The 14,997-nt window shown below is 35.5% G+C and overlaps 1 non-coding gene across 1 annotated transcript; it reads left to right on the forward strand.

The window, feature by feature from the left end:
• The first annotated feature begins 761 nt into the window (after nt 1-761).
• Nucleotides 762-868, forward strand: LOC145787031 (U6 spliceosomal RNA). The gene has a single exon (XR_014291352.1). It is a non-coding gene; the product is annotated as a U6 spliceosomal RNA (small nuclear RNA).
• Nucleotides 869-14,997: the final 14,129 nt, after the last annotated feature.

Below are 14,997 nucleotides of genomic sequence, written 5' to 3' on the forward strand. Positions count from 1 at the left end.
AATTTTCTAACTTGTGTTTTCCAAACGTGTTGCGTCTTTCTTTTACGATGTGTGAATCTAACGGACGGACGTAATAAGAGTGTGAAGTGACTATTCCACATCACAATTGAACCCGTCTCTTGTTAACAATATACCATCAATCTTCACTCAACACATGTGGAACTTGAGTCGAAAGTTAGGAAGAAGACAGGTTGGATAGCAGCTCATACATAGCGGTTATCAAAAAGAAAGAACAGTTAGAATACCGCAGCAACAAAATTAATCGAACAACGCTACTGCCAGGCCAAGCTCCTTTTACAACACTTTTGACTTTTTTAACAATGCCTAATAAACAAGGCCACTTGTTTTGCGCACTTATAACGAGGCGAGCGGTTTCATCAGAATATTCATCGCAAGAGTGGTATTGTCACTTCGCTTCACAAAAGATATCTTGCAATTAACAATTTCAGTAAATAAGGAAATGTTTGACACATCGCAATACAGGCAACAATAGTGACCTGCAAACATATCAGCGAAAAATATGCTCCAATAACAGAAAAAAGAAACTAGGCACCATGAAACAAACTCTTGTGGAAATCATCGAAAAATCGCAACTCTGTCGTAAATCATGAAGAGTCTTCCCTCTAAAAAAGTAATGAGTTGATTTTTCATCATTTTTGTGAGAGTCTATAAAACCTTCTTTCTTTTATTATAGACAACTGTCGCTGGCGGTGCTTATCAGCGTGGCAAGAATTTGTTGATTAACAACATTTTGCAATAGGCTACTTGCTTCGGCAGTACATATGCTAAAATTGGAGCGATACAGAGATGATTAGTACGGCCCCTGCGCAAGGATGACACGCAAAATCGTGAAGCGTTCCATGTGTCTTTAAAAACAAAAAACATTTTGCAGTACTATGCTAAATATTTTCATTATACAATCAGAAAAAGTCTTTAAATTTATATATAATATTTTGCCAATTTATTATAAATTGAGTTGGTAGGCTACACCGACCTATTTTGCCAACAAAAACTTGCCTAAAGAGAACACTGCTCGAGAAACACAATAACGGTGAAACGCACCATAGTGTTTACATGACATTTGCGAACTTAAAATAAGCAAGCCTATATTATGCTCACAGACAATTTCGAAAACAGACGTTTTAATCAACCACTAGGACAGTGTGGCTGGACATCGCATTGGAATAACTGTAAGCAATCTCCACCTAGAACTATAATCTGATTGGTCGGTCGGTGGAATCGTATGCAAAGCGAAAATATGCTTCCAGGAAAGTATTTTTTGCCTTCGTGCTCTTTAACTCCTCAAGAAAAGTATTTTTGGTTATACTTGTACGCTGATACCTTCTGCGGGCCGCAGCGATACAGCGTGACGGGCCGCATGCGGCCCGCCAGTTGGTGACCCCTGCAGTACAGTATGGCTGTACGTGTATAGTCCATTAGTACATTTCATACTGCATAGAACGCTTAAAAAATTTTCAAAAATTTTCGGGGGGGGGAGGCAAATGCCCCCCCCTGGTTGCGGGCTTGGTGATCAGTATATGAAGTCCGGAGCATTCTTCTGTAAAACCACATTTCAGCTGCTTTAATGTTATGCTAAGTTTCTGTGTTGAAGGTTCATGCTTCACAAACATACTGGAGAACAGACCACACCAACACTTCGAAAAGTTGCACTTTCAGAGAAATAGAAATCTTGTGATCCAATAGAATAGGTCGTAGTCTATTAAAAGCGTTTTTAGCTAGGCTATTCTTGGCACTCTAATATTGGAAGAACATTGGAATGCTATTTTGTTTGAAAAACTATTTTTATTTTAACCTTCTTGGTTTTTCGCCTAACTATCACACTGCATTGGCTGTATTGCATATGTAGCTGTGTGATTTTTGTTCTTTACTATGTAAATTTTTGCTATTCCCATTACTTTCTAACACTTTTGTATTTTTAGAAGAAAATTTAGGTCGTTGGTGCAATTCTATGTGAAATGGTGTAATTTGGGGGTTGAAATGGTGTAGTGAGAAAATTAGAATCTGGCAACACTGACCCAGTTGGACCTGCAAGCAGTGCTTCCACTTTGCAGGATTTTATCCCGAAATCGGGATTTTTCAACGCTTTGAAGGATAAAAAAAGGAAATGAAGATAGGAAGGATTGTTTAAGGATTTTTAACAATTTTACAAGGAATTTTTGTCTTAAAAAGGGAATTGTTGTTTTTAGCAATTTTGAAGAAAATTTTATTAATATTCTCTTTTAAAAGTTTGAAAAACGACTGGAATAATGATGATCAGCTGGTTTCCATCGTCACTCGCCATCCGGAACCCCTCTTACTCTCTTTCCCATCCTCGCCTTTCTATCGCTTGATTTCTTTTCTTGCCACTGAATTGGACGTGATTGCAGACTGTAGTGAGAGAGTTAGTTCTCAATTCTTTGAGTTAAAATTAGGTAATCCGTTGATTTACAGTTGAAGTTGAGTAGCAATGACAAAGTTCACTGAGGTTCGACGTACAGTTAGGTATGATAAGCTTAGGGAATGTTCAAATATTACTTAACGCTTTTTTTTCAAATTTTTGACCCCCCCTCCCCCATGTAACGCCAACGTAACGCTTTTTTCAATCCCCCCCTCCCCCATGTAACGCTTTTTCACTACGAATTCAGCACAAAAAACTACCATTCCGTACTCGAAAGCGTTACGTAACGTTTTGCTTGAACCCCCTCCCCCCTGATGTGACGCTAACGTAACGCTTTGCATAAACCCCCCCCTCCCCCTCGAAGGCGTTACGTAATATTTGAACGTTCCCTTAGGCTAGTGATATCCTTCCGGTTTAGAAAAGGGTCATTCCATGCCAAATGAGCAAATGGGTTACACCACATGTCATAGATTTTATCGAAATTTGGCATACTTGTAGACGTCAAAGAAATATTAAGAATGCAAAAAAAATTTTTGGAAAATTTTAAATATTGCTAGAGTTATGGTCATTAGAAAAATCACCATATTTGCCAGTTCCGCTTCAGTGATTTTGTCCAATTTCTTATTATCTTTCTAATTTCTTAACCTGTGATCAAACAAAATGGCTGAAAATTGCTAGACATACATTTTAAGACCCAAGGAATCAAAAAATGTAAATTAAAACGTTGACAGAGAACTTCTTGATATGATTATAAAGGTTTCAATTTGCTACATGCATTTTTTGGAGGCCAAACTTTTGGTGCCTATAAAAAAAATGGGTATAAAAATTAAGAACTGAAATTCACATATTTTATACTTATATCAATACTCTTTCATGTCAAATAAAAAATATGAATTAATTTTGATAACTTCTATGATAAAAGCTAAATTTTCTGACTTGCAAATTTTGTACTTTTTTACACTCATTGTTCAAGATTTTTGTCTATGACATCACAATTTACATTATTGCTTGTTGATGACATCACAATTTACATATTGTTTGTCATGACAATTGTTATGTAGCTCATGAATGAATTGAATGCTAGTAATGCATTTAGGTTTAGTGTTTAATTTTAGGTTGTCCTATTAGCACTACATTAGCTTTACTTCTACAAATCTACAATAACACAATTATTCATCACAGCAATGCGGCATTGCAAAAAAATGGAGAAATTGTGCCATAAAATTCACTTTGCTAGAAGTAGTGGGTTTGTGGACATTGGTGGACTTGCAGAAACAGATGAACATGTTTATTATGAACATCAACAGTTCTCTGCTTCAAGCAGATAGATGGGCTTTGAACACTTGAACAGTGGGAAAAGTATATTTCCTGGTTGCAAGATCTGTCGAGTATGTTAGGAATAATACATTACTAATAGGACAACCTAAAATTGAAATCACAATAAAAAGAGTACAGTAATTAACTCTACAAGTTACCACTAATATTACTATGGTGCATGGCCTACAACACTAAACCTAAGTGCATTATATACCAGTATTCAATTTATTCATGAGCTACATAACAATTGTCATGACAAACAATATGTAAATTGTGATGTCATCAACAAGCAATAATGCAAATTGTTATGTCATAGACAAAAATCTTGTACAATGAGTGTAAAAAAGTACAAAATTTGCAAGTCAGAAAATTTAGCTTTTATCATAGTAGTTGTCAAAATTAATTCATACTTTTTATTTGACATGAAAGAGTATTGGTATAAGTATAAAATATGTGAATTTCAGTTCTTAATTTTTATACCCATTTTTTTTATAGGCTTCCAAAGTTTAGCCTCCGAAAAATGCATGTATCAAATTGAAACCTATATAATCATATCAAGCATTTCTCTGACGACTTTTTAATCTATATTTTTGGATTCCTTGGGTCTTAAAATGTATGTCTAGCAATTTTCAGCCATATTGTATGATCGTAGGTTGAGAAATTACAAATATGACAAGAAATTGGACAAAATCACTGAAGCAGAACAGGCAAAAATGGTGATTTTTCTAACGACCATAACTCCACCAATGTTTAAAAATTTTCAAAAATTTTTTTTGCATTCTTAATATTTCTTTGACATCTACAAGTATGCCAAATTTCAATAAAATCTATGACAGGTGGTGTAATTTTTCCAAAAAATTTGCTCATTTGGCATGGAATGACCCAAAAGTTAGTTTTTGCCTATGCTAACTGATGGTGTTGTCATAATAATAGAGGCTATGTAGTATGTATACAACATGTAGGCCTATAGTGTACACAGTCAGACTGAGTCAGTATCATGAATAGGCCTGGTATCCTGGAGTTTTTCGTCAGTCTCAAATGATTGTGAAGACGTTACTGACAAGGAGAAAAAAGAGATAGCCTAGCCAATAGTGTTAAGTTAGCGGCTTAGCGCATCAAGGAAAACTAAACTAAACACAAAAATAAATTTGTTAAAGGATGGATAATTCGTTGCAACTGGACATTTACCACCTGTAGGCTACATTTTTGCTGTTAGGGCTAGGTTAGGAATCCGGGTAGGAAAGATGAGAGTGGTAATTGGTAAATGATGTCCAGGACTCCAGGTGGTAAATGTCCCAGAACCGACTACGGTAACTGACAAGCAGTTTTTTGGCTGGACAGTGAACAAAGGAAGTAAACCATGTTATTGTAAAATATGGGCTGCTTTTGTGTGTTCTAATAAAACGACGTTGCTTCGACATACCGGTGCTACTGAATAAAGTCGAGATTAAAATAGCTTTAACTGAGATTATAATAACTTTAAAGTTGTATTAGCACTTTTTTTAACCTAAATAACGTCAAAAATAACCTCGCCTATGAAGGAATATTTGAAAGATTTCTGACTGAGGAAAAAGGGATTTTTCATGACAAAAAAGGAAATTGAAGAGGATTTATCAATTGTCAGAAGTGGAAGCACTGCCTGTAAGACACCGCCAACCAATCAGATTCAGAACATTATGTGTGAGGACAGTCAGTAAGTCACCCTTGTAGCATTCAGGCAGAGAGTTGATCCTATTTTGAACTTTGTTTAGCAATTACAGAAGAAAAAAGAGTTTATGATATAGTCTGACTAAGGTAGCCAGGCTCTCTGTTGGTCAAATATACACTAGGGTGCATCGTCTCCCGCTTTTTTTTGAAATTGGTTTCGTAACATTGAGAAGTGTGTTCCACTTCAGGAAAAACTCAGCCAAAAAAGTTTTTTTTGTTCAGGGACCCCCCCTTCCACTCGCGCATGCCCCCCCAAATTTCGGACAGAAAAATCGCCATAACTCCAAAACTAAAATACTTAGACATAAAGTGTTTGGTATTAGATTTATTGTAACTATATGATTTGATTCAAATTTGGTGAATAAAACATATTTTACAAAGAAACAAAATTTTTTTGCTACGTTTGTTGAAAACGTTCAAGTTGGACTCCCCTTTTAAAGCCTTATTCAAGGCTACTCTATGAGATAAAGAGTTATGGATCCGTCTCTTTTAAAAGCTTTGTTCAAGTTTAGTATCATCAATCAACTATTATAATATAATAGTATGTATATAATAATCTAAAAGAGAAATAGCGATGGAATGATAATGCAGTAACTATAAGACATGCCACTCATACCAAATGGAACTGTTCTGTTGATGGTGCTATCAGCATGGTATTTGACACTACATCAACAAACACTGGCCTTTGGTCTGGAGGTTGTGTTGAATTGCAACAGAAATTGAAGAAATCATTGCTATGGTGTGCATGCAGAAAACATGTTGGAGAACTAATCGTAGGTAATGTGTTTGAAGCACTGAGTATTGAAACATCTCAATCGCCTGAAATAACTATGTTTGTTCACTTTCGTACTCACTTCAACAGTATTTCTCAAGACCTCATCTCTTTCCCACCTTATTTAGATACATACAAGTGCTTGTCAATCAGTGAAATGAATTTCCTTGAAACCTTGAAAGAAGATACTGTAGCTCTTGCAACCCAGTTGCTTACAAAAAATGATAAAAGATATTTACTGCGAGAAGACTACAGAGAACTATTGGAGCTGTGTTAGTTTCAACTATCCATTGCCATGCAAGAAGCCATTTAAATTTAAACAACCAGAAGCTATTCACAAAGCTTGGTGGATGGCTAAAGTTATTTATGCCATAAAGTTAATACTATTGTCTAGAAGGACTGAAGAAGTAATGGATCCTGCTAATCCCAAGAAGCACTTGATTCTGCAACCAAAGCAAACTGAGAAGTTGAAAAGGTTTGCAATGTTCCTCCTATATGTGTATGTGCCATGGTAGTTTCGTTGCAGTTCAGGAGTTTCTGCACCATGGGCAGACCTGAAGTTAATGAAAACTTTACATTTGTTTGAGAAAATTGATCCCATTGTAGCTACTAGTGGCTTGAAAAAGCTGAATCTCCACCTCTGGTACTTAACTGAGGAAATGATTCCTCTTTCTCTGTTTGATTACCATGTTCCAGATGAAACGAAAAGAGGAATTGTTGATGCATTGTTAAAAATGCAAGCAGCAGATGGTTCAATTCAGGAACCTCTGAAAAGAAAAGGTAAAGGAAAGCCAGTTTTTCCAGACACAATTGATGCCAACACTTCACTGATTGATTTGATTGGTAAAGATTCCTGGTATCTCTTTAAGCTCTTAAAAGTATGCCCAACGTTTTTTGAAAAAAATGTTAGGGAGTGGGAAGAAGATAGTCAGTATGAACTGGCCAAATCAAAAGCAGAAAGGTTAACAGTTGTAAATGACTGCTCCGAGCGTGGTGTCAAGCTGGCCACAGATTTTCGATCATCTGCTCAAAATATCCAAAACTTTGAAAGCATTCTTCAGGTAGTTGAACAAAGCAGATCTAAGAGACCAAATTTGCGGAAAAAATCATAGACTGTTGCATCCATCTAACAAACCGGCAGCTCCACTTTCAAAAGTAGCCTTTAATTATTAGAAATGGGACCGAAGTGGAGTTCTGTGCGTAACTATATCGTCACATAATTTCCAGGTGCTCATGAAATGTAATTATTTACAACAGCTTTACTACAAATACCACCCCGTTTGCCTGAAGAATCTATTCTACCGAGCTAGACGAAAACGTTCGAGTTGGACTCCCCTTTTAAAGCCGTTTTCAAGGCTGCTGTATGAGATATAGAGTTATGAATCTGTATTTCTTTAAAGCTTTATTCAATATTATATTATCAGTAATGAAACAGAAATCACTTTAGGCTTATTCATATTTTCAGTTCATTCAGTGACATTATTATAATATTTACAAGGGAACATGCATAAAACGAACAGTGCATTATCATTTCGTAGCTATTTCTTTTTAGATGTATTCGAGGGAACAGTGTCTCCTGAAGAGCAAAAAAAGTTGTTTCTTTGTAAAATATGTTTTATTCACCAAATTTGAATCAAATCATATAGTTACAATAAATCTAATACCAAACACTTCATGTCTAAGTATTTTAGTTTTGGAGTTATGGCGATTTTTCTGTCCAAAATTTGGGGGGGCATGCGCGAGTGGAAGGGGGGGTCCCTGAACAAAAATTTTTTTTTTGGCTGAGTTTTTCCTGAAGTGGAACACACTTCTCAATGTTACGAAACCAATTTCAAAAAAAAGCGGGAGACGATGCACCCTAATATACACTTTTGCGGTCTTTGCGTATGTCGCTGTACGGTACTTTTGGATTGAATTATTAGAGAGGCTACGGTATGTCAACATAAAAAGCATAATTTGAATTTAAACAGATAAGTAAAAACTGTAATTGCCTAGTTTGATTAACAGGTCTTCAGATTAAAGCATAAATTGAACTTTTTTGTGGAAGTTTAAATATTGATTGCAATAAATTATTGCACTCTAAACATATGTAACGAAAAAAAAAGCTTACAGTACCCTACACGATTGTGTGAGAACCATCTCGTGCCTCCCAGTAAAATTCAGTAGTGGGTTTCTACTTTTTAGTAAAGGTGCCTAAAATGCTTTTCAAAACTAGATAAAAAAAATGATGCAGTGTTTGTATTAAAAAAAAGTAAAAATAAGATGCTGGGTTGAATGCAAAATCACCTGCTTCAACAAGGTAGTTGCAAAAAAATTTGCCATATAAAGTTTCTGTACGCAAGCCCCCTCTTTCCTCTTAAAGTTTTTAAATTCAAAAAGATCATTTTAAATGCAAAAGTTTACGGCTGTATGCTGGAGTCTGCACCTATCAATGCTTCTGGATGCCATTATTGAACATCTTTGTCATTTCTCGAGCATGCAATTTTGAACAAGTCTTATGCTATCAACTGTTAAAACACATTTTTCAAGCAAGCGAGAGCATAGTAATATTTCTTTTTTCTAAACTCTAGCAAAATAGCTTAGACTTACTGATTTTGCTGATTTAAAGTAGTCATGCAATTGATTGAGTTTTGCTTTAACATCATGATCGTTGCTTATTTCACCATGTAGATATTAACCACCTGTTTTAGCCAGATGCTGCGAGTTGGTTGTGGTATTGTGGTAATAGCAAATAGATGCAACTTAGTTCGTACCCTGAACAGTTTTTATCCTCTGTTCGTACCCTGAAAAAATCGAGAGAAAAAATTAAAAAAGCTGAAGTTGCTGATCGCAGTTTCCGCAAACAAACAAAAACTCTCAGAATCATTACCAGAAATTTTAAAATGTTTGTGGAAACTCCGATCTCAACCCTAACCTTTTTAAATGTTTGCGGAAACTGCAATCAGCGACTTCGGCAAACTCTTAGGATCATTACTGGAAATTTTAAAATGTTTGCGGAAACAACGGAAAAACGGAAACTGCGATCAGCGACTTCGGCTTTGTTCTATTTTTTTCTATCGATCTTTTCAGTTTGTTTGTTTGCGGAAACTCCGAACAGAGACTTCGGCTTTTTTGAAATTTTTCTTTCGGTCTTTTCAGGTAACAAACCGAGGGTACGAACTGTTCAAGGTATGAACTAGGTTGCACCCATAGCAAATTACTAGCTTTCTGAACATATTCCCTAGTCATGTGCTTTGACCAATGGTGTTGAAGTCAGAGAGTCGCTCTTTAATGCAGCTTTTTTGTTTGGCTCAAGGCAGCTGGATGTCAGAGCACATAACTAGGGAACTGTGTCCGAAAGCTAGTGCATTTCGCTATTACCACAGCAAACTGGCAGCAACTTTGCAACAGGTTAAAACAGGTCGTTAAAATCTACATTGTGAAGTAAGTAAAGTACCGGTACTCGGTAGTCATTCCAAATAATGATCAACAATACAAAACCGATGAATGCAGCCTAAGCTATAAAATGTTGAGTTTTAGTAGTATTGTCACATGTTTTCTCTGCCTATAAAACGTTGAATGGTAGTTTAACTAATGATTTCTGAAAGTTCCTTGGTTTCATGTTATCTTTTATTTAAATTTACCAAAAAGTGCTGCACCTTGAACTAAGTCGCTAAATAGAGATGTAGGCCCACTAACCGGGTTTTGGAAGCTCGGTAAATATAATAGGGCCTTGTGTGATATAAGCTATTAAATATTGAGTTCCTGCAGCAGTAATTACAATATTTTTTTCATTTTAAATAGCCAAAAAAATTAAACAAACTAAAGTTGTGGTCCCCTAAACAAACTTGCCCCCCTTTGGGAGTACTAGGGGTGGTTAATACAGCCCTGCTACCTAAGACCACTCTTGAACAATAACATGTTTGTGCTATACAATCACAACAATGCTAAAAAAGTCAACATTTTTTGAAGGAGGGTGTGGTAGCTCAATGCCCCCCTGCATACGCTACTGGACACAGCACTGCGAAAAAGGTGGAAAAAGCGTTCTTTTGTCTGTTGATTTGAATCTTTATCCTCGGACTGATATGTGTTTTCTGGCATTTTTACATACTTAAAGCTCTAGGTTTTAAATCACTGACACAGGACCGGTTACCGAGATTGACAGCATGAAGTTTCCGCTTGTTGTTGGAATGTTGTTGTCTGTGAAGTATTCCATCCATTGCGATAGGTGCTGTTGAACAGAGAACAGTCCTGACATGCGTTGCTAAAATGAAATGAGGTGCATACCCAGAGTTCCAGATATTCAACGTCGCTTGATCTCTGTTGCAAGACTAGTATGGTATAAGAATATTAAAAGCATAATCAATTAAAAGTAAAATTAGCACTATATAAAACTAAATTCTACAACAAACATGAAGTTGTGAAAGCCTATATGAATAGAGCTTTCATGCTGAACAGTGAACAGCACAACCTCAGCGTCAGATGGTAGAAATGATAAGTTGAAAATTGAAATTCAGTGACAAACAGAGCACTTGAGGTGTGACAAATCAAAAGTGCTTAATCAGAAAGAAGAGCTGCAAGCACAATCTACTACTGTAGTACTATTGTCTATTTGAACAGGCATCATTGGGTTTGATATGCAGATCTTTCAAGATTTTTGGTTCTAACTCAGACTAAAATGCAACTTAGGTGTGTATCATGTATGGTAGGCTATGCAATGTATGCTGATGAATGTTTGGATTGTTTGGCTTATATTTAATATTTATGTCAAGCAAATAAATAAATTTATACACAGCATTTAATGCAAGAGGAACTAGAGGAGGTGACTTTAACTAGTGGTAGTAGGCCTAACATCTTGTGGGCTGATTCAAATGTATTACTCGCAGCATGGATTGTATGAAAATTTCTTATTAATAATCTAAACTGAAGTTTATTTGTAAAAAATGTCATTCATCAAATTCAATGTATGTTTTAATTTGTTAATTTTATTGCAAAGCAGCACATCAGTTAACAGACCAAAAAAGCATGTAATAAAAGGCACTCGGTCTAGATTAAATCATATTTCCATTTATTAGAAAAAGAGGCATTTAAATTTACAAGAAAATAAGTGTCATTTGATATATTTGCTTACTCTATTGTAATACAATGCTCAGAATGTGCAGTTACCTTACGTTAAATGAAGTTCTATACAAAGTACAGTTTAATGCATTGTTGTTTTTAAGCAGTGTTATATTCTTGCAAATCATAACAATCTTCATCATCTGTCATGCAAGTTCTCGCAGTCTTGTTGCTCAACTTGTTTGAAAGATGATGAATGCAGCATTTCTTTACAATATTTTTCATGTGTATTGTTACTAAACAAAATGGAGATTACAAGCAGTCTCTGTTCTTTTAGGGTCTGCTACTATTCGGTGAGTCCGATTCGGTGAGTTCCTAACCTCTAACCCCAACCCCAAACCCTAAAACGACAATGATAATTAGGCTACGGTACTCAATAATTTAAAAAAAAAAAAAAAAAAAATCCCCCTTTAAGGGATCGGACTCACCGAAGCGGGCCATTCCGGTTCTTTTATGCTCATGTCAACACTTTGGAATACCATCACATTGGCCCATCTCTGTTAAATCTTAATTATCTTCACCACCCTTGCATGGGTTTCAGGTTTTGCATGGAATTGGAATGTGACCAAGCAATAAGCATATCACACGAATTTTATTATCAAAGATTTATACCATCCTCTGTCCACCAAATAGAGCATTTGGTCAGCATGTCTTTTACGATAAGACTTGTAATAGTTTCTTAGTGTAAGTCTGGGAAAATAACTCCAATGAGGGTGATAAATGAATGACCTTCCACCCCAGATACTCAAACATTGTGCAGTTATTGACTGACCAACTTAGATAGCCTAGATGTGATTTTACCTTGTTGTTAATTGGCCACCGAAACAACCACGCAGGTAGGCCACGTTTAGTCGTCAGTTTCCACAAACCAACATTTCTCCACTCGCCTTGGTATTTCAAACTTTTTTCTCTACTCACGTCAGTATGTGAAACTTTTTTCTCTTCACTAATATTCGCAACCTTTTTTCAGAAACAAGGCAAAGTCTCCACACGCCGACAAAAAATATTGCTGATAAAAGTTTAGCAAAAAGTCTGAGCGTCAACCTATAAAAACTCGAAGCCTTCCCCTACTTAGGAAGTGCATTCAAGTAGGCTACAACTGCAAACATGTTTCAGAGCCTTGTTTGCGTTGTTCTTACCCGAGTAAATGCAAAAACCATGCAATATCATGTGAAGATTTTTTTCAATCAAAAGATTCCTGATTTAACTTAATGGTACTTTAACATCAGTGTTCAAATAGAGTAAAGAAGAAGGAATAAAAAAGGACATGCAAGATTTTTGCTATGGGATGACAGACGTTTATATATGAAACAGTAAAGTTTGTATAGTAGGACATGTGGAAATTTGCCATATTTGAGAGTGCAGAACAGTATTTGAACACAAAAGTCAAAATTTGAAGCTGGCTCAATGTGTTGAAAAACACTATGGTTTGCAGTTGTGATAATGGAAACTTCATAAGAACAGTCAATAAAGTTTGTAAGACTTCAAACTGTGTAGGCTTACGGTACCCTAAAAGTATTATTTAGATCATTACCAGAAATACAGAGCATAAATATTTGTTTGATCTTCCACCTAAAAAAGCATTAAATATTATGATCAAAATATTAGTAGTCCATATTGTGACTCTTGTTAGTGGGACATGTGAGACCTGCTGGTGTACCATGCGGTGATAGCGGAACAGTGAATGAGTCACAACACAGACAGGAAGCATTGCAAGACTGAAGAGTCATTAAGTCAGCTGTTCTTTTTGCTATGAATAATAACAGTGGTGGTAATCTATATTAAATAACTTGTGTTGAATATGGTACCAGACGCACATCATTGTGATTAGTTAATTTACTATAGACATTAGACAAGTATGATACTGTTGGATAAATGTGTACATATAGATTATGTTTTAATCTACTATAAATATACTGTATGGTATTGTCTAATAAATATACTAGTATTATAATTCATCATGAACTCTATGTTGGTTGGCATGTCCCTAAACTCTTACAGTTTTTTTTTTAATTTTTTTGCTAGCCTATCCCGTGTTGATTTTATTGCATTACAAACATTCATCTTACACTGCGTCATGGATGCCTTAATAGCGTCACTGATTAGTAAACAACAATCGTCTGCTGAAATGATTGGAATTTTAATTTTGGAAGAATTAAGAATGATGAGAAAAGATGTAAATAGTGGAATTTCCAAGTTACAGGAGAAGTTTGAACGCCTTGAAACAACATGTAAGGTGAATGCTACACAAAACAACATTTACGAAAAAGAACCAAGTGAAGATTATGAACTTGCAATAGAATCTGTAGAAAGTATTATTCCAGAGAATAACAGCATTTCTGATGATGTTGATCGAAGGAATTCCAATAGCAGTCAAGTGTGTAGCAGCATCGATCAATTATGTGAAAACATAAGAATCAAACAAGAAGCAGACAAATCTGACCAACCTCTACTTGCAGCTACTAAACAGCACGAAAAAACACATAATTTATTATCTGATTCTTTGCATAGAACACGGTTCCCCACTAAAATAACCCATGTCATGAAAAGAAAAGAAATTTCTACTGACTTACAGCAACAAACAGTTAATAAAATCGGAATAAATATGCAACCTTCAATGTCTTCAAATATGGATTCAAATTCAATATCCCCACTTTTTCTTGATAAGCACAGACTGAACTATGCATGCAAGATATGCATGAAAAGTCACACCTCGAGTCATATGTTGAAGCGCCATTATATTGAAGTACATCACCATACAAACAAGAATGTATGTTCTTTTTGTGGAAGGGCTTGTTACAATGTTACTGATTTGAGAGTTCACATTCGTACACACACAGGAGAAAAACCTTTCAAATGTACAATTTGTGAAAAAGCTTTTGCTGATAAAAGCAATTACACACGGCATTGTCGGATGAGAAAGGGTTTGACTTGTTCTGAATGTAATAAAGTTGTCTGTACAAAGTTACAATTATACCAGCATAAAGCCTCACATCAATCATGAAGTGGATCGTATTTGGTGGAATCACTACTTATTTAACAGTTATTATTTGTATCATGTGCAATTTTTATGCCTGTTTTAAATTGAGGATTTATTGTTGTTAAGCTTGGTACTTTTTGTACACCTACCTGTTTGTTATTACTTTGTGGATTATGATTTGCATTACATTTTATGTTATAATGCTTTAGCTTTTTTTGCATGGAAATTGACCAATTTCTTCACAATAGAATGCTTCTTCCTTAATTACAAACAAGACAGAAGTCGCAGTAAAAAATGTTGCGTTCACCTCCGGAGTTATTAAGAACGCGTCTACCGTACTATAGATTTGTTATAAAATGTTTTGTATGACTTGCCACAATAGGACACAATATTGTACATGAACTGCTTTGTTTTACTCATTTTGAAGACATGTTGCTGAAAGAAATTTGTAAAAAAATTAACTATTTTAGCCTAATTACCTCTATGATATTGATCAATAATTTGAATGGAGGTTGCATAATACTGAAAGCTACCACTAATCAGGGCCGGATTTAGCCCAAGTGCTGCCCTAGGCAGATAAGAAAAGTGCTGCCCCCCAACAAAATTTTTTTGATGGCGATTTTCGATTTTTCGATACAACACAGGCACTTGTCCTCAATGCCGCCATTTTTATAAAACTTCATGTAACTAAAGTTCTTTCGTAAACTAGTCTTACTTTTTGGCTTG

The sequence above is a fragment of the Aplidium turbinatum genome, chromosome 17 (genome assembly GCF_918807975.1).
Source record: "Aplidium turbinatum chromosome 17, kaAplTurb1.1, whole genome shotgun sequence".
Taxonomy (NCBI): domain Eukaryota; kingdom Metazoa; phylum Chordata; class Ascidiacea; order Aplousobranchia; family Polyclinidae; genus Aplidium; species Aplidium turbinatum.